Source organism: Nannospalax galili, unplaced genomic scaffold (assembly GCF_000622305.1).
Source record: "Nannospalax galili isolate Female #2095 unplaced genomic scaffold, S.galili_v1.0 scaffold250, whole genome shotgun sequence".
Taxonomy (NCBI): domain Eukaryota; kingdom Metazoa; phylum Chordata; class Mammalia; order Rodentia; family Spalacidae; genus Nannospalax; species Nannospalax galili.
Window position 1 is genome coordinate 93,078 of NW_008328329.1, and position 11,451 is coordinate 104,528.

The 11,451-nt window shown below is 50.9% G+C and overlaps 1 long non-coding RNA gene across 1 annotated transcript in view; it reads left to right on the forward strand.

Annotated features, from left to right (window-relative positions):
* LOC103725761 overlaps positions 1 to 11,231 on the forward strand; it is a 21,540-nt gene extending 10,309 nt beyond the window's left edge. Inside the window, exon 3 of the long non-coding RNA XR_606872.1 lies at positions 11,140 to 11,231. This is a non-coding gene — a long non-coding RNA (uncharacterized LOC103725761). The remainder of the gene's footprint in view (positions 1 to 11,139) is intronic.
* The last annotated feature ends 220 nt before the right edge of the window (positions 11,232 to 11,451 follow it).

Genomic DNA, 11,451 nt, shown 5'->3' on the forward strand with positions numbered 1-11,451 from the left:
GCACTGGCAGGGAGATGGCTGATGTTAGAAACAAGCTCGGCTCCAGGTGTGCGCAGAAGGCACGGGGCAAGGGTAAAGGACCAGATGTCAGCAACGGGCAGAGTGCAGCCTTCGGCCAAAGGACGTAGGAACCAGCTCTGGAGTGACCTCACTCAGTATCCACTTGGGGCTCTGGCTGCAGACACTCGGAAGTGTCCCTACAATGAGCTGACATTTCAGCACGTTCCATTACCCCTTCCCATTCTTTCTGTGCAGCTTCTGGGAAGTCAGAGTAAACATGGTCCCACTGCTTATCCTGTAGGCTCTGTGGAGCCAGCACAGTGAGGGGAATGGACTTTTCATAGCAAGTGCAAGCGTGACCAGCACAGACTTATAAGGCTCACTCAGGAGTCCACAGGGAAGGGCTGGTACATTTACCCACTTCCTGGGCCTCTGCTGTGGCCTGTGGGGGTTCTCATTTGCCCTGGCCAGCCCTGACTGGCCAGCCCTCAGGCTGATCTCCCCAAAAGAAGAGGGATTGGGAGCGATATGGGGATAAGGGATAGGAGGGACTCTCGGGAGAGGTCAGTGCGGTTGTAAGACTGGACACAGAGCCACCTGCAACATCTGAGCCCATCAGTGTGGAAGAGGCATGTCCTGGCCACCCAGGGTCAGTTCGGTTGTCAGGCTTCTTGCTAGAGACAGGTAAGGCCTACGTGAGCCCACAGCAGTACTGAGTGGACCGGCCGTCCATCCAGTATGTTACGTTCTCAGGAGCAGCTGCTGCTGCTGGGCCTCATCCCTGCAAACCCTCAGCTGAGACCATGTTCATTTTGTAGTCATGGCACCAAGGCCGTTCTTTAACTTTTGTTTTCCCAGAACTGGGCTTTGGGCATGACAGGCAAGCTCTGCCACAGAGCTGTACCCACAGTCCTCTTTTTACATTTGAAACAGCTGAAGACTGAAACACACCCAAGGGCACCCATGTGTGGCAGGTTGGTGGGTGCACAGGCTCAGGCCTGGCCCCGGGTCCCTGGTGACTTCCCAGAACCGAATGTCTGATCACAGAGAGGCCTGAATACGTCTTGTCCCCACACAGATTGCATTTCTTAGGAGACAGGACCTTCCGAGGTGGCAGATGTAACCTTGTGAAAGTGTTTGGGGGAGGACATGCTCCCTGCCCCATCGGGACACAGAGAAGGTGCCCCCTATGGGCAACAGTCCTTAGCAGGTAAAGAATTAGCCCACACGCTGATCTCGGACTTCTGGCTCTGGAAATACAGGGAACCAACTCCTGTTGGTTGAAGTCCTTTAGCTGAGGTGTTCATAGCATCCCCCAAAAACCAAGACAAGTAAGACTTTCACAGGACTATACATTCAGAGTAGTGTGGGATATGTGTGCAGGAGGGAGGGGGGATATGTGTGCAGGAGGGAGGGGTGTGCAGCCATGAACTGAGCGTGTGTGCATGTGTATGCGTGTGTGTGTGTGCACGTGATGTGTGCAGGAGGGAAAGGTATGTGGCTGAGCACTGAGAGCGTGATGTGTTCGAAAGGGGGAGGTGTGCTGAATGTGTGTGACATGTGCAGGAGGGAGATGTGTACAGCTGTGCAGCTGTGCAGAGTATGTGTGAGACATGTCTGCAGGAGGGTGGGCATGTAGCCCTGCAGTGAATGTATGAGAAAGTGTATGGTATATTGATATGTGTGGTGTGTGGTATGTATTGTATGTGTTGTGTATGTTATGTGTAGTATATGTGTGTTGTATATGGTGTGTGTTGTCTGTATGTGTGGTATATATGCTATGTAAAGTGTATGGTACATATGTTGTGTGTATACCATATGTAATATGTGTGCCCCCAGAATCTTCAGGGCTAACCCTCCCCCACCCCAGCAATATCCATGGCTGGCCAAGTTGGTTGCAGGAGGCCATGTACAGCCTCCACTGCGGAGCCCCTAGGTACTGCCAGGAGGAACGTGAGCCTGGGCTTGCTCAAATCTTCAGATTCTTGTTTCTTTAAGGAAGTTAGATGCCTAGATTATTTATGAAACATTTTTCAATGCCAAGAATTCTCTATGCAGTTGTGTGTCCTCAAAATGGCATGTCAGAGCCCTAGCCACCTGGCAGGGCCGAGGCCCTGATCCACAGCCTCTGTCCATGCAAGAGAATTTCAGGCAGAGAGACACACAGAGGTGGCAATGGAAAAGCACCAGGGAGCAGGTGGCACAAAGCATGACCTGGAGTCACACAGCCATGGCCAAAGGACACTGAGGAGGCGGGCCCGCCCTCCCACAGAGCCCCAGAAGGAGCATAGCCTTGAGAACCTCCACCTCAGAATCTGTGGACCAGGCTGCTTGGTGTGCAGTGGCTTCCCAGCAGCCACAGAGACTCACATACCACCCAACACACATGCCCGTGGGCTTGTCCTCCAGGCTCTGCGTAGCCCTGTGTATCTGTGTATTGGTATCAGTGTATTAGTGCACTGAGCTGAACCCAGCAGGGACCATTCTCAGCCACGGGGCATTCTCTTCCCCCACTGTCAGTGTAAGGCGACTTCTGTTGACGTCACGTCCCCTCTTCCTAATTTTCTAACGGAGATTTATCTAGTAGTGTATTATTCTACTTCTCAATCTTTTCTTTTGGCAATTTTGCAAAACAAACAAACCCAGAAAACCTCCATAAATTCTTTAAAGTTGGCTGACATTCATGAGGTCAACGGCAGTTCCTGGAGCGTCCAGGAGACAGCATCAAAAAACAGAGGTGGGACCTCTCCTTATCCACATGGTTGCATGTCCTGGCATTTTACCAGCTGAACAAGGACACCGGTTTGTAGCTCCCAAAATCTGCCTTCCACCCCATGCAAACGTTTACCAAGTGCTGTATCCTGACACCGTTCCCTGCTCGCCAATCTCGGGGATGCCCCTGTCAGCAGCCGTGTGATCTAGTTACGCTGCGAGTTTTGAAATGCAATTTACCTGGGCTGGCACTTCAGCCACAGAATACAGCCAAGGGCCCACTTAGCAGCTCTCGCTGACTGTGACAGCCGCGTGCACCCGCTCTGCACAGGGACTGCTGCTCTGCTCAAGGGGCAGAAACAACAGAGCGGCCACTGTGTTCTGATTGCTGCGGATATGCCTTATCTGCCCACATGACCTGCTTGTAGTTTCTCCTTAAAGAGAAGAATTAGTCAGATAAATGACGGGACACTGCGTCTGGTGTGCAGCTGTGAGGAGCCGCCAGGCATTCTCCATGGCTCATCCTCGGCAACTGCAATGGGATAAGTGTTTCTAGGTGAACTCAGCTTGCCTGGCACCTTCAATTCTTTAGAGTTATTTCAATAATCATAAGGTAATGCTATGAAAAATGAAAGCACTTGGGCTCTTTTTCAACTTGTGGTCATCACCGAATGTGGCCGGTACTATGCATGGTACCGTTCTTTTTTTTTTTGCACTACCATGCACTCTGTTAGGCCTTTATCCTTTGATCAACTACTGGCTCCAGGGTGGCTGGGTTTCCTTGCCAATACAGTACAGTGGTCCTGCATTGCCCCATAGGGATGGGCACGTGACTGCCAGAGTTTTCAGAAACTCTGTGTGCTCAGTGAAGGGCCCCTTCCAAGGCAGGGCAACAGCCTCAAGGGAGGCTTCAATACTGAGAAAAACAGAAAAAGCTTAGAAAATGAGATATATAATTGCGTTGAACAAAATGTTCCAACTTTTTTCTTCCTTAGAAAGCCAATGTCTTATAGGCTCATAAAGCCCAGCTCTTGCCAGATGAGTGGACTCATGAACTGAGACTGGGAGGATGCTCTGTGGCTACTTATCAGCAGGTGGCATGGCACGTCTTGCTTAGAAACACTCCTCACGAGGGAGTAGAGGGAAGAGTAACTAACACTAATGGCCTTTTGAAAAAGCCATATGGAAACCTACTACTGTAGAAGCTGCTTAAAATATACACACATATAAAGAGCGTTACCCTGTAATGGGGGGGACAATACCCCTACTAGACACCACAGGTTAGCAAAAATCCAGTGCCAGGGACGGGTTATGCCTCTCGGACTTGCTTAAATAACACAGAGACTCACAACTTGTCAAGGTACAGAGAACAAGAGACTGTGGAGTTCTCAGCCCTACATGGGACACCTGTATCACAATTCCCTCCTCCCAAAGCCCAGAGGTCATTGTGGAAGAGGGACTGGAGAGAGTGGTGGAGAGAGCCAGAGGTGGTGGAGGACTATAAGGGAACAGTGCTTTCTGGACCAATGGGGCAGTTGCACATATGAACTCATTCTCACAGTGGTTGTGAACGCATGCACAAGACCTGCACGAGCTCAAGCCACAACAAAATCTCAGGATAGAGGGAGGAGTTCATGAAGTTCTACTCTTAGCTGAGGCACTGCTGGCAACTGATAACTCCTGGGAGAGGGGGAGGCAGCTTTCTTTAAGGGTCTGACGTTTGTAGCTTGATCACACTCCAGTGCATGACCACACATCTAAGTGTATATGGGCAGCACAAGCTGGACTCAATGGGGTTTTTAATAAAAAGAAGACATGGGGCTAGAGAGATGGCTCAATGGTTAAGACCAGTGGCTGTGCTTGCAGAGTACCCCGGAGCAATTCCCAGCACCCACACGGCACCTAATGAGTGTCCTAATTCTAGTTCCAGGGGATCTGTTGCCTTCTTCTAACCTCCACAGGACTGCACGACACAGGTGCACTTATATATGTCCCAGCATCACATTCATACACGTAAAATAAAAATAATAAATAAAACATTTTTAATAAATAGGACATGAAGTTGAGTGGCAGAGACAGGGTGGACTGGGAGAAATTGGGGGAGAGGAATGAATATGATCAAGACACATTGTATGAAATTCTCAGAGAATTAATGAAAATATCACTGGGGCTAGAGACATGGCTCAGCAGTTAAGAGCGCTGGCTGCTCTTGCAGAGGACCCAGGGTCAATTTCCCAGCACCCACAGGGTGGCCGAAAACCATTTGTAACTCTAGTTCCAAGGGAATCCGACATCCTCTTCTGCCCTCCGTGGGCATTGCATGACATGGGTGCACTTACATACATTCAGGCAATACACCATACACGGGAAATTAAAAAAAAAAAACCACAAAATATTTTTAAAAAATAAAAGTATTACTTAAGAAAAGAAAGCAGCCCCTGACTTCCGCTTCCCTCCATCTGGATCTAGGTTCTCCTGTTGTCTTCACTGAGCTGGTGTATTTTTGCTCCATTAAAGTGACATTTCTGGGGACATTCTGTCCCACACGCCAGCAGAGGTTATAAAGGGGAAGCTCAAGGGGCCAAGCTGAGGCCCGAGAGGGGGGTTTGCAGAACGGGTGGTGTGTAGCTCCTGAGATGAGAATAGTTCTCTTAGAAACACCAGCAGATCACCAAGCTGAGATGCTAGGACATGGGGCACTGGTTTTCCTCCTGCAGTGACAGAGAAAGAGGAGGCGGGAAGAAGGCCAGGGTAAAGACAGCTGCACAGAGGGAGCTGCTGTGGACCCGGCTGGGTGTCAGGGCATCTTCTCCTCAGATGTCTTACACACTGCCAATTGAGGTATGACCCTCTGGCTAAGGTGGCAGTGTTACCCTGGGGTGCAAAGCTGTATCTCAGTCATCCCAGTGGATGTCACTGTGGAAGCCACTGGCCCATCACACCAGAGAGTTGACAGATGACTGTGTGAATTGGCCTGAACCAAGGTGGCCAACAGGTGACCCCTGTCGTTCATGTCCAGCAGCTCAGGCCTGTGCCCTCACCTTAGGGAGCCCGCACCTATGCAGCAGCTCTTTTGAGGCAGAAGAAGTAGGCAGCTCACAGTTAGGTATAGCGAGTTGTAGTCTGAAGGAACCTGCTGTAGGGGTTCCAGAAGGCAGAGCTCTAAGGGGCAGTTGTAGGGGACAGCAGGTAGCCTACTTCAAGGGCCATTGGGGTAAACTGATCCAACACTAATGAGTCCTAACATAGAGGGAATGTGGGAGAGCAGGGTGCTGCTTGGGGCCAACCCTCTGCAAGGAGCCTGTAGGCAACATCAGGGTGCCTCGGGCTCCAGAAGGAAAACTCATGCCCTGATCCTCCTTTTGACAAATCACAGTGGCAGAAAAGACACGAGGGTCCATGGGCACCTCTGTAACAGCCCCTGTGCCGACGAACAGTGATCATTCATGGTATCCTGGCTTCAAGACCAGTGTAACATGCATGCTGCATTGACTGGCTGCTCCATGAATCACTTATTCGGTCCTGAGCATCCTAAGGGCATGCAGTGGGCCAACAGCAGGTGGTGACGGCTGGCAGAGTGACAGTGGGTGCGTGCTGAGTGCTGGTTCCATGATGGGTGCCACCCTAATGCTAGTGCCCCGAAGTCATTGCCACAAACACCACTAAGAGTCCTGCTGAGTCCTTGGGCTCAGAGAGTCAGCTAACTATTCAAGGTCATTTGTGTAGTGAATATCTCAGGTAGGCTTGAACTTGGCATCTCCCCCATAGTCCTTACTGCTTATCTGCCTAGGAAGAAGGCTCTACTGCAGCCTCCACAGGGCCACAAGCTCTCTCATAAGGGTCTCTCTCTGGGGTCCCTTCATGAAGACACACCACTGTGTTTCAAACCACGCTGGTTCTCAGTGGGCCTGATTCATCCTGCAGCTACATCTCTGAGTACTCCTTGCCAGTAGACACAAGCCTGGGGCGGCTGGAGCTCAGCAGCAACACCTACTGCTGGCCACCTGCCTGTGTCTCACTCGTTGTAGCATCTGCTGCAAAATTTTCAAGAGCAAAGTGCAGACGCTCACCTCCACCAAGGCTGCGGGGTCCTGACAGCAGAGGAACGTTAATTGCTTCCAGCACTGTGTCAGTTTGAGATGTTAACATGGAGCCGTTTGTCAACTTCCCTCTAAGCAACCATGTTTCCATGCTGGTGAGCCACCGGGCCCTGGGCTGTCTTCCCCAGAAAACCACGTCGCATCTCTGGGAGGGGAATGCTTTGTCCTTGATTTTTCTGTGGGTGGCCTTGCCATGGTGATGTCTCTTTTTTTAACCTGCTATAAATTCCTTTTGTAATCTCTCCTAAGCTGTCATATGGAGGGAGGGGGCTACAGAGAATAAATAAATCTGCAATAAGTGTGAGATTTGGGAAAGATGATAACATCAGAGTAATTTGAATGAACTTGGCAAATGAATTTAGAGCTCTTGAACTATCAGCTAATTCGACAAACAATGGCTTATAGAAGGACAGGCTATTTTTACAGCAATTCATTTTCTCTGCTTTCACGTCAGTTCAGTCAAGGGCTTAGTTAGGAAGGCACCTGCAAGCCAGATGGTCCTAGGATGCTGAGGGCAGTCGGCCCAGACCACACTGGAAGCTAGGTGGTCATTCTAAGGTGGCTTCAGTGGGTGCCTAGGGACAATGCCTATTTCTCCCTGTGGCCCCTGGGCCTGACTTGGGGATGTGGCTGTTGTGCTCTGAGAACCATGAATACTCTGCCCATTTTTTTTAATCCCCCAGGGGCTCCAGTTAGTCACTGTAATACATACAGTTCTCCAGAATCCTCAGACTCCCAAGTCTACTTTAGGGACTGAGTAGCTTCTCTCCTCCGCCGAACAGAGCTGAGGCTGTGGAGTCCATGCTGGGAGCCTATGTGTCTGTCCAGTTTTTAGTGGCCTCCACCCAAACTAGCAGCACAGCTGCAGGCACTGTGCAGTCACCACGCTCTGGACACATGCCCACGCATGCCTCTTTTTTGGCTGCTGCCCACCTGCCTCTGGCCAGTCCCAGGCCTGTTCAGCTCTGCAGCAGAACCAAAAACTACAGGTTCATTTTGATGAGTCTGCTTCAGGAGAGCTGGACACGCCTTAAGTCCCCTTAACGTTCACCTCAGGCACTGTGCACTTTGCAGCTCAGGTGGCTATAGAACCTCTTGGAACTTTCTTGCCCCACTGCTAGAGTAGGTGATGATAAAGCTGGCAGGCTACTTAAGCCAGGCTTCCTGCAGCTTTGTGCACCCCTGCCAATGCTGAAAGGAACTGTGGAGAGTTCCCCTGCAGGGTCCTGGAAGCCTCTCTCTTATCACATGGGTGTAAGGGCAATGCCACAGCCTTTCTGCATGCACCCCAAAGAGAGTCACCTCTGCCTCCACCCTCTGTCCTTCTCCATGCTGGAGGTGGGCACATGGCTTGGCTAGCTGATCACCTCTACAAGTCTTGCCTGGGTTGGGCCGTCCTCCTTCAGCAATGTGCGGGAGCTTTGCCCCTGTAGTCTGGCCTGCTTCAGCAGCATGGTGGCTGGGGGAGACCATCAGCGCAGCTAGCAGAGCCGTCAAAGGAGGATGCGCGGGAGTAAGCGGTGCCGGAGAGAAGAGGCGTGGCTCAGGACTGTGAGAGACGCCTGGAGGAGCTGAGACGTGCTTCCCCCCCACCGGTCTTCCTCGATGTCTTACCCTCCAGGAATGCTCATTTACTTCCTTCCTCAAAGGACTCATGACTGTACACTCTAGCTGGATGGAAGGTGCTTACAAAGAAGACCACACATTAAGCAGATAATTCATTAGTGTCTGACCACAAACATTTATTAGGTTCTCTGACAGCTACTGTGGGAGCCAAAAAGAGGACTAGGATACAGTTCCTGTTTACGAGGCTCTCATCACTGAGGGGGCAGCTGTCAACACAGAAGACTCCTATGGGTTGGACACGAGACAGGTGCTATAAAGGATGCGTATGATGTCTTGGGAAGTTAGAGGAAGGAACCCTAGTCTGGGCTGGGAGGGCCAGGTGCTTAGTTGTGTGGATGGCTTCCTACTGGTGACATGGCCTGCAGGTGGCACTGGCCAAGCAGGTGGGTCAGACCCTAAGTGCTGCTCATGGATACTGTTGAGCTGGGTTCACTTGGCTTCACAGTGAGAGCACCTGGCAGCTCCTGTCTTGCCATCTCCTCTCACAGTGGACAGCACCCCTTGGGTGGGGTTGTGGTTTGGACTGTGATCCCTCAAAAGGCATGCAGGAATCTAATTCTCGAACCTAAGAGTGTAGCCGTGGTCCGTGGCCTTTGCAGGCTCGTTCAGTTAGGGGATACCATTCTGCAGATGGTGGCGTGACCTAAAGATACCTGGGGTTCTGTCAGAAGGCAGCATGTGAAGACACATGGGCTCTGTCATGGCGCATGGGACAATGAAGCAGAGGTTGGAGTGATGCATCTTCAACCTAAGGGACACGGGGATGACTCTCCCAGAAGCTGGGAGAGGCAGGAAGGGACTGCCACAGGTCTGGGCCCACGTTCTGTTTGAGATTAAAAAAAGTGTTCTGTGGCTTTAAGCTTTAGGGAACTTTGTTGCAGCCTCCACAGGAGGGGTAGGAAGGAAGCTGGTCTCCAGGATATGCCTACCTGCTGAGTAATTTTATGATGCAAAGATTTGAAGTCAGTTGAAAATCCACAGTAAGAGACACATTCTAGAAAGAGAGAGGAAAAGAAAGAGAGAGAGAAAGGCCTGACAAGGGGCAGATAAGGCACAGGGACTATTGTGTCTGATGTTTTCTTACACCATTGACACAGCTTTACCCAATGAAGTCAGTCAAGATCAACAGTTTCCTGGAAAAAGCAGCTTGTCCCTCAACTGACTTTTAAAATGGGAGTGTATCCAGGAGGGATGCCAGTTATCTCCCTGCTCAGGACAGTCCTGGACTTTCTGGACCGTGTCCCTCCGGCTTAATCTTGTCCTGACTGTCCAGGATGAGGCACAGGCCAGGACAAGGGCCCAGAGACAGAGGAAGCCCAGCAGCTGGACTTGGCTCTGGCCGCAGCTCCCTCTGATGCCCTCTGTTGCCCCCCATCTCCTAACAAAATAGTGAGGGTTTGTCGGCTACCGTTCCCTGTCCTGTCCCACCCTATACACTCTCTCTCCAGGAGAGAGGGTCCTGACTCAACTCTGAGTGCAGCTGTGTTTTTCAGGGTCCACGTGAGTGGGTCGCTCTCACAGTTCTGTTCTAACTTCTTAACTTCTAGGCCTGTGGTCAGAAATCTATAGGGCATCTATAGGAAATATTCATGGTTCTCCTCAAGGGTACAATTAGAGCCTTAGGCTTGGGCAATCACATGACTTGCTTTGGAAGCTGAATTGGGCATGGTATTTCTGGCTTCTCTAGGAGCCAGAATGGGAGGGGTTGGGAAGGTGGTCCCCGTCCCCTCCCCCCCCACCTACAACACCAACCTTGCTTTAGGTGGAGGCAGGGCCTGGAGGCAGGATAAGGGATGGAAGCTGACCCAAGTATCTACCCTTGTCTGTTGGACTTTATCTGTGACCTGTGGCCTCTCAATATAGCAGCAACTACCGACTCCTGACAGATTCAAAAATACTCTTCTGCAGTAACAGGCAGGCTTTCTGACAAACCTTTGTCCTCCATGCAGGCCAGAGGTTGTTGGGCGGCAGAGTCTCCAGGAGGCTCAGCTGGCCATTCACTTGTGATGGATACCATGCCCCTCTTCTCCTGACATACCCCCACAGCTGTCTCTGAGAGGCCTGCCTGTGCCTCTGATGAGAACAGAAGGCAAAAATTGGTTAAGTAGTGTTCTAGTTTGTTTCTCTATTGTTATAACAAAATACTCTGACCAATACCAACTTGGAGAGGAAAGGGTTTATTTAGCTTACATCTCCTGGGTCACAGTTCATTAGTGAAGGGGCCCGAGGTAGGAACTCAGGGCAGAAACCTGGAGGCAGGAGCTGAGTATAGACCATGGAGGAGCACTGCTCACTGGCTTGCTCCCCTGGCCCCTGCTCAGCCTGCTTTCTCATATAACATAGGCCCACCTACCCAAGGTGAACTGGGTCCTCCCACCTCACTCAACAGTCAAGAAACTACCCCACAGACATGGCCAAAGGCCAGTCCAATGGAGGAAATTCCCCAACTGAGGCTCCCTCTACCCAGGTGTGTCAATTTGGCACTAAAGCTGTCCAGCACAGGTGGTTGAGGGTAAAAAGACACCCAAGAAAAGTGACCAGTTTCTTTCTAGACTAAAAGCTGCAAACACCCTTCACTTGTCCTTGCTGGAGGCCAGAGGTACCAGAAGTACCTAACCTAAGGGTGTCTCTGGTTCTGCTATTGCCAGAGACTGGGGGTGACAGAAAAGGGTCTTTTAGACCTTATTTCTTTTCCCTAAAGGGGAACCTGTTCTTGGAAACCAGGAGGGACCCTGGACAGCTGGAATGGGAACTGGACTGACCAGCTCGTCTCCTCCTTCCTCTCTAACCACTGATGCTATTAACTCCAGGCTGTGAGGTTCAATGGAATTGCACTCCCAGGGACTCTCCTGCTGTACAAGTCTGCCTTTTCTCTCTCCTAAGCTCCCTATAATAAAATACTTCTTTCAAAAACTTTCCCTCTGTGGCCTGTGGAGTCTATGCTTTGAATTCTTGAGACCAGAACCTGAAAGCCTCTGGCTTGAGGTGGCTTTGGTGGCTGCTGAATTTCCAG